Source organism: Pongo abelii, chromosome 13, assembly GCF_028885655.2.
Source record: "Pongo abelii isolate AG06213 chromosome 13, NHGRI_mPonAbe1-v2.0_pri, whole genome shotgun sequence".
Classification (NCBI taxonomy): domain Eukaryota; kingdom Metazoa; phylum Chordata; class Mammalia; order Primates; family Hominidae; genus Pongo; species Pongo abelii.
The window spans coordinates 83,450,145-83,460,281 of NC_071998.2; the positions used below are offsets into that span (position 1 = coordinate 83,450,145).

A 10,137-nucleotide genomic window follows, 5' to 3' on the forward strand; every position below is an offset into this window, starting at 1 on the left:
ATGCAGACTTTTATCTTTGCCATCATGTTCTGGTCCACACCTTATGTCTGCCTTCAAGGTACCCATGTCTTCAATCCCTGAGCATTTCCAAGTTCTGTAGGATGAATCAGTCCTTGGTAGGCATCTAGTTTTCATTCTACAGATTCTGCTAAGGCAGTTCCCAGTCCTCCAATGTTCATGTGCAAGGAACAGGTATCTCTTAGCTTCATTTAAAAAGTCTGTGTTTCTGTCTCCTTCTCCTTCTTTTCTCTCCCATTCTGCTAGCTCATCATTAATTATCAAGGGGATATGGGTGCAGAAACACCTTTACTCTGCCATACACAAAAGTCTGAAATAAAACTTCTTAAATAAATGATGACCCTTTTTTAATGTCAAAGAAAGGAGTGATGTGTCTAAACCCAGCTCTCTGAGTGGCAGCCAGGCGGGGAGATGTTTCCCCAGTTACTAAATTAGAACGTAACCCACAAGAATAGACTGTGACGAAGGCAGCAGGAGTTTGAAGCCTCTGTCAGAACATTCTGGATGTTCTTATGGCACATGGACTCATAAATTCAAAGATCTTTCTTATTTTTTACTAAAGACTATGTCTTTGACTTTGGGGCCTCTGTCAGACTCCAGTTAGTAAGCGCACTAAAGGCTGGAAGGCTGGCTGTTTTGGGGTGTGAGATAATGATGATTGAGCTCCTAATAATTATCCGCATTGGCTGCCTTTTGTTCTGGAAAGTATTTACGACTGCTTTATAGTGGCTTTTGAAAATGATTTTCAAAACATCCCAATTATGTCATTTGTTTACTTTTCTGAGAGATTATTTTGAGGTTTGAGAAAAAATTAAATTTCTAGCATTAGAACTAAAATAAAGCCATTTTGGGGGTCTGACTGCTCATTGCTTTCAAGCCTGGCCCCTTTCTCTTCCTCTCTGCCCACCACTGGACAGGCCGGTGCTCCCTCCTTCAGCACCGGTGGGAGATTCACGCCACACCAGACCCTACCCTCACGGAGGAACCTACACCTCGGGCCTAGCCACTGACCTCCATCAAAACCCAGCCAGTATCCTTTCCTTGTTCTCTCACATCATTTTCTTTGTGCATTTTTCTACTCCTTCCCTCTCTTTTTAAGCAAATTTGCAGAAATTCTCTCTGTATTTTTGACGTTAAGTTTTCACATGTTATGAATGATGCAAATATTTTCTCCAAGACTGTCACTTATGTTTTAGTTTTGCTCATTTCTTTTTTGCAGTACCAACATTTTGACTTTTATAATGTCACATTTGACAATCTTTTATTTTGGATTTTGTAACATTCTTAGAAAGTACTCCCTCCTTGCCCAAATTATGAAGGTTATGTTTTCTTTCTAGAATTCCTATTAGATGGCCGCTGGAATTTCTGGATCTATCTCCCCTGTCTCTTACATTTGTTTGTATTGCATTCTGGGATAATTTCTCAATCTTTTAGTTTACAAATTTTATCTTCAGCTGTGTCCATTTTGCTATTGTACATCTACTGGCCTCATTTACTGGCCTCATCTACTGGCCTATTTTTATTTTGGCAATCATTGTAATTTTTGAGGTGGAAGAATAGGGAGTTGGGGTAACCAAGGGTTAAGGCGTAAGCAAAAGGACAGCAGATGCAGCTAGTTCTAGGCAAGGTTAAGCAGCCTACAGGCCAGACCCTCACTCCTGTGATAACCAGACAGAAGTCTCCACTTCAGCCTCTGATTGGCTACAGGCCAGCTCTTCACTTCAGCTTCTGATTGGTCACAGGCGAAGTCTCCACTTCAGCCTTTGATTGGCTGTGGGCCAATCCTTCAAAGGGTGTAATCAATTAGAGGCCTCTAAAGGGCAGCTAAGGGGTGTTACCAAATTCTTTTAGCTTAATAAAAACCCTAAAGAACATTGTAATCTGGGCTCTTGAGCCACTTGCTCCAGCCTGCTTCCACTCTCTGGAGCATACTTTCACTTCAGTAAATCTGCACTTTCATTGCTTCTTTCTTCTTCTGCTGTTTTGTGTGTTTCGTTCAATTCTTTGTTCAGCATGCCAAGAAGCTGGACAACTCACAGTCAACACTTTCCATCTGTGGCCAGGTGCTGTGGCTCACGCCTGCAATCCCAGCACTTTGGGAAGCCGAGGTGGGTGGATCACCTGAGGTTAGGAGTTCAAGACCAGCCTGGCCAATGTGGTGAAACCTTGTCTCTACTGAAAATACAAAAATTAGCTGGGCATGATGATGTGTTCCTGTAATCCCAGCTACTCAGGAGGCTGAGGCAGGAGAATTGCTTGAACCTGGGAGGCGGAGGTTGCAGTGAGCCAAGATCGTGCCACTGCACTCCAGTCTGGGCTACAGAGTGAGACTTCATCTAAAATGTTAAAAAAAAAAAAAAAAAAGACTTTCCATCCGTTAATATTTTCAATAAGTTAATTTTTTTTCATAACACTTAAAAAATGCAGTATCTACTTAAACTATTCTCAGGATATTCGTTATACTTATGATGAAAATCCTTTCCTCTTTGCCCTACTAGTTTTGTTTTCTTTGGGGCTACTTCTGTTTCCTCAAATGATTGATTCCAGGTTTTCTGTTCCTGTGTGTAGTTGAGGGTCTGTATTAAACATTGGGTTTCCTCAGCCCAAGGGGAAACTCCTGGTGGTCTGATGCCAATTGTCATGGAAGAAACCCTACACTGGTGAACCTGGGAGTGGAAAAGACTGTGTGGTCCTCTGGCATGGGAGCAGGGGGTTGCCTTCTGAGTTTGATTTCCCACTCCTCTCCTTATCCAGGGGGCTTGGACCCTGGCTTGGGGTCTGTTCTAAAAGTAGGGAGTTCTTGGGCTTGTATTTTGATTCTCCTTCCCCACCCAGGAATGTTTTGTTTTCTCTTCAGAGCGTCCATCACTTGGGTCCAAAGCTGTCGCTCCAGCAGCTCCACGTACAGGGTGTCAGAGAGGCATGGTGGCCCACTGACCCTGAATGCTGCTCTGCAGCCTCCTGGGCAATCTGCCTGAGCCCCATTCTGGGCTTTGTGTTTATTGGCTCTAAGCCTGGAATTTTCCAAGGACATTGTTAACAGCCCTGACTACCACATCATCTGGATACTTCAGTTTTTCTTCCGTCACTCAAAACCCATCTTCTTCCCCCAATTTTTGTTTTTATGAAAATTATTATATACATGTATCAGGAGATATTCTAAGAATGCTTATAGAAAAATACAGCATTCTCTTACACCCTGTGCCCTATACCCCATCCCAGCTTTTCCCCAACCCAGAATGCTTTTTCTTGGGAATTTACCTGCTGTATCTGCAAACAACATGCTTATGTTGTCCCATCTTGAAATTTTGGACTTGCAGATCCTCTATTGGCTTCCCAGCCCCACCACAGAATTCCATGCTTTCCACTCCCCTCCCTGTGCTATCAAGACGGTTGCATCCTGGTGTTGGTAGAACAGTGCTCACTACTCACATTATCACAGTGATAGACATATCTGCTGTCACTGAGATTTTTGCAAAAGCCTATGTTGGCTTTTCCTTTTCTACCCCCGCTTTTTGTTTTCCCTAAAGATAGTGTTCATTTTATTGTTTTTTTCTTTTCTTTTCTTTTTTTTTTTTTTTGTTGAGACGGAGTTTCACTCTTATTGCCCAGGCTGGAGTGCAGTGGCGCCATCTTGGCTCACCACAACCTCTGCCTCCCGGGTTCAATCAATTCTCCTGCCTCAGCCTCCTGAGTAGCTGGGATTACAAACATGTGCCACCACAGCCAGCTAATTTTGTATTTTTAGTAGAGACGGGATTTTACCATGTTGGTCAGGCTGGTCTCAAACTCCAGACCTCAGGTGATCCACCCACCTTGGCCTCCCAAAGTGCTGGGATTACAGGCATGAGCCACCATGCCCAGCCAATTGTTTATTAACTTGGTTTTAAAAATATATATAATCATCGTTAATCCAAGCACAATTTTCCACCAGTTATCTAAGTCTCTTCTCAGCATAATCAGGTTCATCAGGTATTTTATCACTTTCCTCTTTCTGAAGATGCCTTTCCCACCCACTTCAATCCTTCCTGGGTTGAATCTTCTGTTTTCTATATCGCAAAATTTCTTCTTTTTGGCTGAATTCTCTTTTTGGGCAAAAGGACATCCTCTAGTGGTTTCATGAGATACTCTCATTATTTGCAGGTTCCAAACTTCCAAATTTGCCTGCTCCCTGAAATTTATTTGAAACCCCCAAATCAATAATTGTCAGGCCTCCTCAGTCATTCACAAGCATGCCCCGAGCAGTGAAAGATGTGTTTCTCCAGGCACAGTTCTTAGCTGAGGTCAAATAAGGCAATGCGCTGCCTCTTGTTTCAGCTGTCATACTGTAACCGTGTCGTTATCACTGTCTATTTAGTGTCACATTTTTGGCATTTTTGTGCTTTTTGTCAGTTATTTTTTTTAAAAGAAAAATTTCATTTTAATCCAGCCTGACCCCCACACGTGTGTTTCACACAGACCTTATTTTTTAAAGAGTTTATTGTATTTAATACATTATAAAATTTGAAAAATTGTAGGAAAGCAGCAGACTTGAACTGGAGCAATTCTAACAAGGAATAATAAAGTTCACATCTGTGAGGTGGACAAAAAGGTGTGACTTCTGTACAAACTACATTTAGCATTTCATGTCTAAAATATTTCAAATGCAATGTGCTCATGAGGGTTTTTCTGAAGTCCTGCCTGGTCCTTGCCTAAAGAGAGATGTGGAACCTCCATATACAAAGAAACTTGATTCAAGGTGCTTTTTTTTTTTTTTTTTTTTTTTTGAGACAGAGTTTCGCTCTCCTTGCCCAGGCTGGTGGAGTGCAATGGCACAATCTCAGCCCACCACAACCTCTGCCTCCCGGGTTCAAGCAATTCTCCTGCCTCAGCCTCCCGAGTAGCTGGGATTACAGGCATGTGCCACCATGCCTGGCTAATTTTGTATTTGTTTTAGTAGGGACGGGGTTTCTCCATGTTGGTCAGGCTGGTCTCGAACTCCCGACCTCAGGTGATCCGCCCGCCTCGGCCTGTCAAAGTGCTGGGATTACAGGCGTGAGCCACCGGGCCTGGCCTTTTTTTTTTTGGTTTTGTTTTGTTTTGTTTTGTTTTGTTTTGTTTAAATAAGGAAAAAGACAAAGGAAAAAGAAAGAATGGATGGCTGTTGGCAATGGAAACTGTAGGGAGACTGTCCTCACCGCTCATGGCTTGTTTATTGGTCAGAGGCCTCGGGGGGCCCAGGATACTTCATGGCCATCACAGCACCAACTGCGGCTGTCACCTTTTTTTTTTTTTTTTCTGCATTTCCTACCTTTTGACATATATATATATATACATTTTTTTTTTTTTTTTTCACCTTGAGGATATCACTATTCCGATTGTTCCCATATGAATACAGGTGTGGTCTCTATTGCATATAAATGTCTTTTATTCAATTTTAGGTCCAGGACTTGGTTTGCTGTCCCAACTACACATAAATGTCCCTTTTTTGTTGTTTGTTTAAGTTATTAGTTGTGTGTGTTTTCCTTTTTGCATAAGAAATATGTCCGTTTAGTCCAGAGGCTCTTGCTTTATCCGGATGATGGAGGGTACGGGAGGGCATCCGCCTCAGTTCCCTACGAAGGACATATTTGCTGAACTAGGACGAGCCCACTCCTCCCCCACAGGAGCCTACGATTTCAAATCCTCTTTGCTGCAACCTCTCGAGAACCTAGACTGAGTTGAGGTGACAGTAGCCACTTAGTGGAAACCTGACGACGTGCGTGGAGTCGTGATTCCAGCCTGCACTGACAAAGTTGCACATCACATCGCCGATCTCTGGAAACACTTCTTCTACCAAGGATTTGTCACCACTTAGCGTGATCCTTTCTCTGAGGTCTGGGGCCACACAAACAACAAGGCACTCACAAGGCCTTGAAAAGCGACCAGTTTCTCTGTCCTGCTTCCATCTTTCCATCTCCAACAACACGGGCTGAAGCTGAAAATATTTTGCCTCTTCATATAACAAAGTGTAGTCCTTGAAATCATCAGGAATGAGGAGTTTGGATGTTCGTAGAAAATTCAAGATATATCTGAACATCTGTCCATCTCCGTCAGTGAAATAGTGCTGTTGAGACTGTCCAAAACTATGGGCTCTGTACCATCACAAAGTGTTCTGATTCTGGATACAGGACATTTGGTGAGGGTGGCCAGGCTGCTAGTATACATGTGGCCACTCACATCAATGTGGACAGGCGCATTGGATTTTGTGAGTTGTGCCGGAGTAGGGGTCCCTTGGTTGTTCAGTGGAGATGCAGGGGATCTAGTGATCAGAGGTCTTAACGTATTAGGCCGACTGTCCCTCTGGCGGAGAATTGCGCGGGCCCGGGCGGGAGAGAAGGAGGGCCGGCGGGAGGGCGGAACGGTCTCGCTTCTCTAAGTAATGCCCGAGGAGTAGTGTCCCTTCCACTGCCCCCTCATTGCCCCCTGGAGCGGGGGGTCGGGGCAGCTGCTGCGCCGGGCGTGCCGTGGTGCTGCCGTGGGAAACCCGTGTCTGGGGCCGCCCGGAGCGGAGCGGAGGCTGTCAGAGATTTAATTGTTTAAAATGGCCCCCAAGTGTACTACTGAAGTGCTGTCTAGTGTTCCTAAGTGCAGAAAGGCTGTGATGTGCTTTACAGAGAAAATATACGTGTTAGACAAGCTTGGCTCAGGCATGAGTTATAGTGCTGTTGACAGTAAGTTCAACAGCAATGAGTCAACAATATGTTACATCCAGAAGGAGGAAGAGGAAAGTCATTGACGCAGATGCGAGGCCACTCTGAAAAGTGCCCAAGTAACATCTATAGCACCTGGTAAAGTTATGGAATAAGAAGAAGAATAAAAAAAAAAGTGAAATTTGTGGATTCGTGAGATGACATTAAAAGTTTGGTGGACTGGCCGGGCGCGGTGGCTCGCCTGTAATCCCAGCACTTTGGGAGGCCGAGGCAGGCGGATCACGACGTCAGGAGTTCGCCACCAGCCTGACCAACATGGTGAAACCTCATCTCTACTAAAAATACAAAAATTAGCCGGGTATGGTGGTGCGCGCCTGTAATCCCAGCTACTCAAGTGGCTGAGGCAGGAGAAACTCTTGAACCCGGGAGGTGGAGGTTGCAGTGAGCCAAGATTGCACCACTGCACCCCAGACTGAGCGACAGAGCGAGACTCCGTCTCAAAAAAAAAAAAGTTTAGTGGACAGCGTTGTTGTGAGGCTGACAGCCAAATAAATTTTTAGTCACATTACCCAAGGTTAGGAAAATGCAAAACTCTTCCCAGCTTGTGTTTTATTATAAAGAATAATACAGCTCTCCCTCCTCTCCCTCTCCCTGCTCTCCCTCTCCCTCTCCCTCTCCTCTCCCTCTCCCTCTCCCTCTCCCTCTCCCTCTCCCTCTCCTCTCCCTCTCCTCTCCCTCTCCCTCTCCTCTCCCTCTCCCTCTCCCTCTCCCTCCTCTCCCTCTCCCTCCTCTCCCTCCTCTCTCTCTCCCTCTCCCTCTCCCCTTTCTTCGGTCTCCCTCTCCTTCTTTTTTCGGTCTCCCTCTGTTGCCGAAGCTGGACTGTGCTGCCGTGATCTCGGCTCGCTGCAACCTCCCTGCCTCGGGCTCCTGTGACTCTGCTGCCTCGGCCTGCCGAGTGCCTGGGATTGCAGGCGCGCGCCGCCACGCCTGAATGGTTTTTGTGTTTTTGGTGGAGACAGGGTTTCGCCGTGTTGACCGGGCTGGTCTCCAGCTCCTGGCCTCGAGTGATCTGCCTGCCTCGGCCTCCCGAGGTGCTGGGATTGCAGACGGAGTCTCGCTCACTCAATGCTCAATGGTGCTCAGGCTGGAGTGCAGTGGCATGATCTCGGCTCGCTACAACCTCCACCTACCAGCCTCCTGCCTTGGCCTCTTAAACTGCTAAGATTACAGCCTCTGCCCCGCCGCCACCCCGTCTAGGAAGTGAGGAGCGTCTCTGCCTGGCCGCCCATTGTCTGGGATGTGAGGAGCCCCTCTGCCCAGCCGCCCCATCTGGGAAGTGAGGAGCGCCTCTGCCCGGCCGCCATCCCGTATAGGAAGTGAGGAGCGTCTCTGCCCGGCCGCCCATCGTCTGGGATGTGAGGAGCGCCTCTGCCCGGCCACCCCGTCTGGGAGGTGAGGAGCGCCTCTGCCCGGCCGCCCCGTCTGGGAGGTGAGGAGTGCCTCTGCCCGGCCGCCACCCCGTCTGGGAGGAAGTGAGGAGCACCTCTGCCCGGCCGCCCCGTCTGGGAGATGAGGAGCGCCTCTGCCCGGCCGCCCCGTCTGGGAAGTGAGGAGTGCCTCTGCCTGGCTGCCACCCCGTCTGGGAGGAAGTGAGGAGCGCCTCTGCCCGGCCGCCCCGTCTGGGAGGTGAGGAGTGCCTCTGCCTGGCCACTCCGTCTGGGAAGGGAGGAGCGCCTCTGCCCGGCCGCCCCGTCTGGGAAGTGAGGAGTGCCTCTGCCCGGCTGCCACCCCGTCTGGGAGGAAGTGAGGAGCACCTCTGCCCGGCCGCCCCGTCTGGGAGGTGAGGAGCGCCTCTGCCTGGCCGCCACCCCGTCTGGGAGGAAGTGAGGAGCGCCTCTGCCCGGCTGCCCCATCTGGGAAGGGAGGAGCGCCTCTGCCTGGCCGCCACCCCATATGGGGTGCCTCCTGCACCCACCACAGCCACACCCCAGCACTCTCCATAGCCATACTTCCTGCACTTTCCACGGCCACGCCTCTTGCTCTGGCCTTCACAGCCTGCAGTAACGTCTCCTCTCCTCCCTCCTTTCCCTTAATCTTTGTGGCTAATCTTTAGGTTCCCCCAACATGGCTTTTGTTTCTTTTACTTCTGCCGATACTTCTGGTTAAATTCTTTTCATTTAAATGCTCTCCAGCATCCATCTCTCTTCTTTCAGACCTTGACTGACTTCCTTCTTTCCCAGCTGCTCCGAAGCTGTCTGGCCTCTCCACAGGACCCATCCATTTCCCCACCTTCCAGAATCCCCTTTCCCCCCAGACTTCAGCAGGAACCTGTGCCAATGAGATCCACAGAGCAGAGTAATTTCTCTTCGATATCATCAATCTGTCCTCCTCTAAGGAGATAGGAGCAGCACGGGTAGTTGCAGGAGTATGGACAAACCCAAAGAACCCCTAAAGCAGGGCCTAGGCAAAGAAACCACAGGGTATAGAAAGCCAAAAATAAGGCAGAGAAAATGACCAAAACCCTGGTCAGGGTGACATGTCTGTGACTCTTCCAGGTAAACCCAAATAAGGGAGAAAGGGGGCAATAACAGGAGGGGGGAGGAGTCCCTGAAATCCCCTCCTTTTCCAGAATACCTAATGAGCATTCCACCCCCTAATTAAAGAAACATCTGGGCTGGGCACGGTGGCTTACACCTGTAATCCCAGCACTTTGGGAGGACGAGGCGGGCAGATCACCAGGTCAGGAGATCGAGACCATCCTGGCTAACACAGTGAAACCCTGTCTCTACTAAAAAATACAAAATATCAGCCGGGCGTGGTGGCGGGCGCCTGTAGTCCCAGCTACTCGGGAGGCTGAGGCAGGAGAATGGCGTGAACCCAGGAGGCAGAGCTTGCAGTGAGCCGAGATTGCGCCACTGAACTCCAGCCTGGGAGAAAGAGAGAGACTCCGTCTCAAAAAAAAAAAAAAAAGAAAAGAAAGAAAGAAACATCCCTAAAATAAGAAACCCAGCCTCCGTTGTGCCTGACTTGTTCTCACGGGCATGCCTGCGCTCCTCTCAAGCGCACACTTTCGCTTTGCAATGGAAACTTCTCGCCCTGCGCTTCATTCTGACTCGACTCGCCCCTGAATTCGTTCTTGTGATGCTGTCAAGAACCTGGAAAACCGGCTGGGGCTGGGGTCTCACTGGCATCCGGAGACCTTCCTGAGCCCTCCAGCAACACACAGCTTCTTTCTCTCGAGATATAAACAAAATTGCGTGATTTTCACCTTAAAAGATAAAGAGAGAGCTATCCACCTCAAGTCTTCTTCATAGCCAAATTTCTAAAAATAGTTTCATTTCCCTCCTAACTTCCCTTCTGGCTCAACCCCATTTAAAATCTAGCTTCCACCTTCTTCCCTCTATTGAGACTACTAGAACACAGGACTCCAGTTTTACCCAGAATCATG

At 48.0% G+C, this 10,137-nt stretch overlaps 1 pseudogene; it reads right to left on the reverse strand.

The window, feature by feature from the left end:
- Window positions 1–5,517: 5,517 nt before the first annotated feature.
- LOC100433549 (BTB/POZ domain-containing protein KCTD1-like) lies at window positions 5,518–9,880 on the reverse strand (annotated as a pseudogene).
- Between the last annotated feature and the right edge of the window lie 257 nt (window positions 9,881–10,137).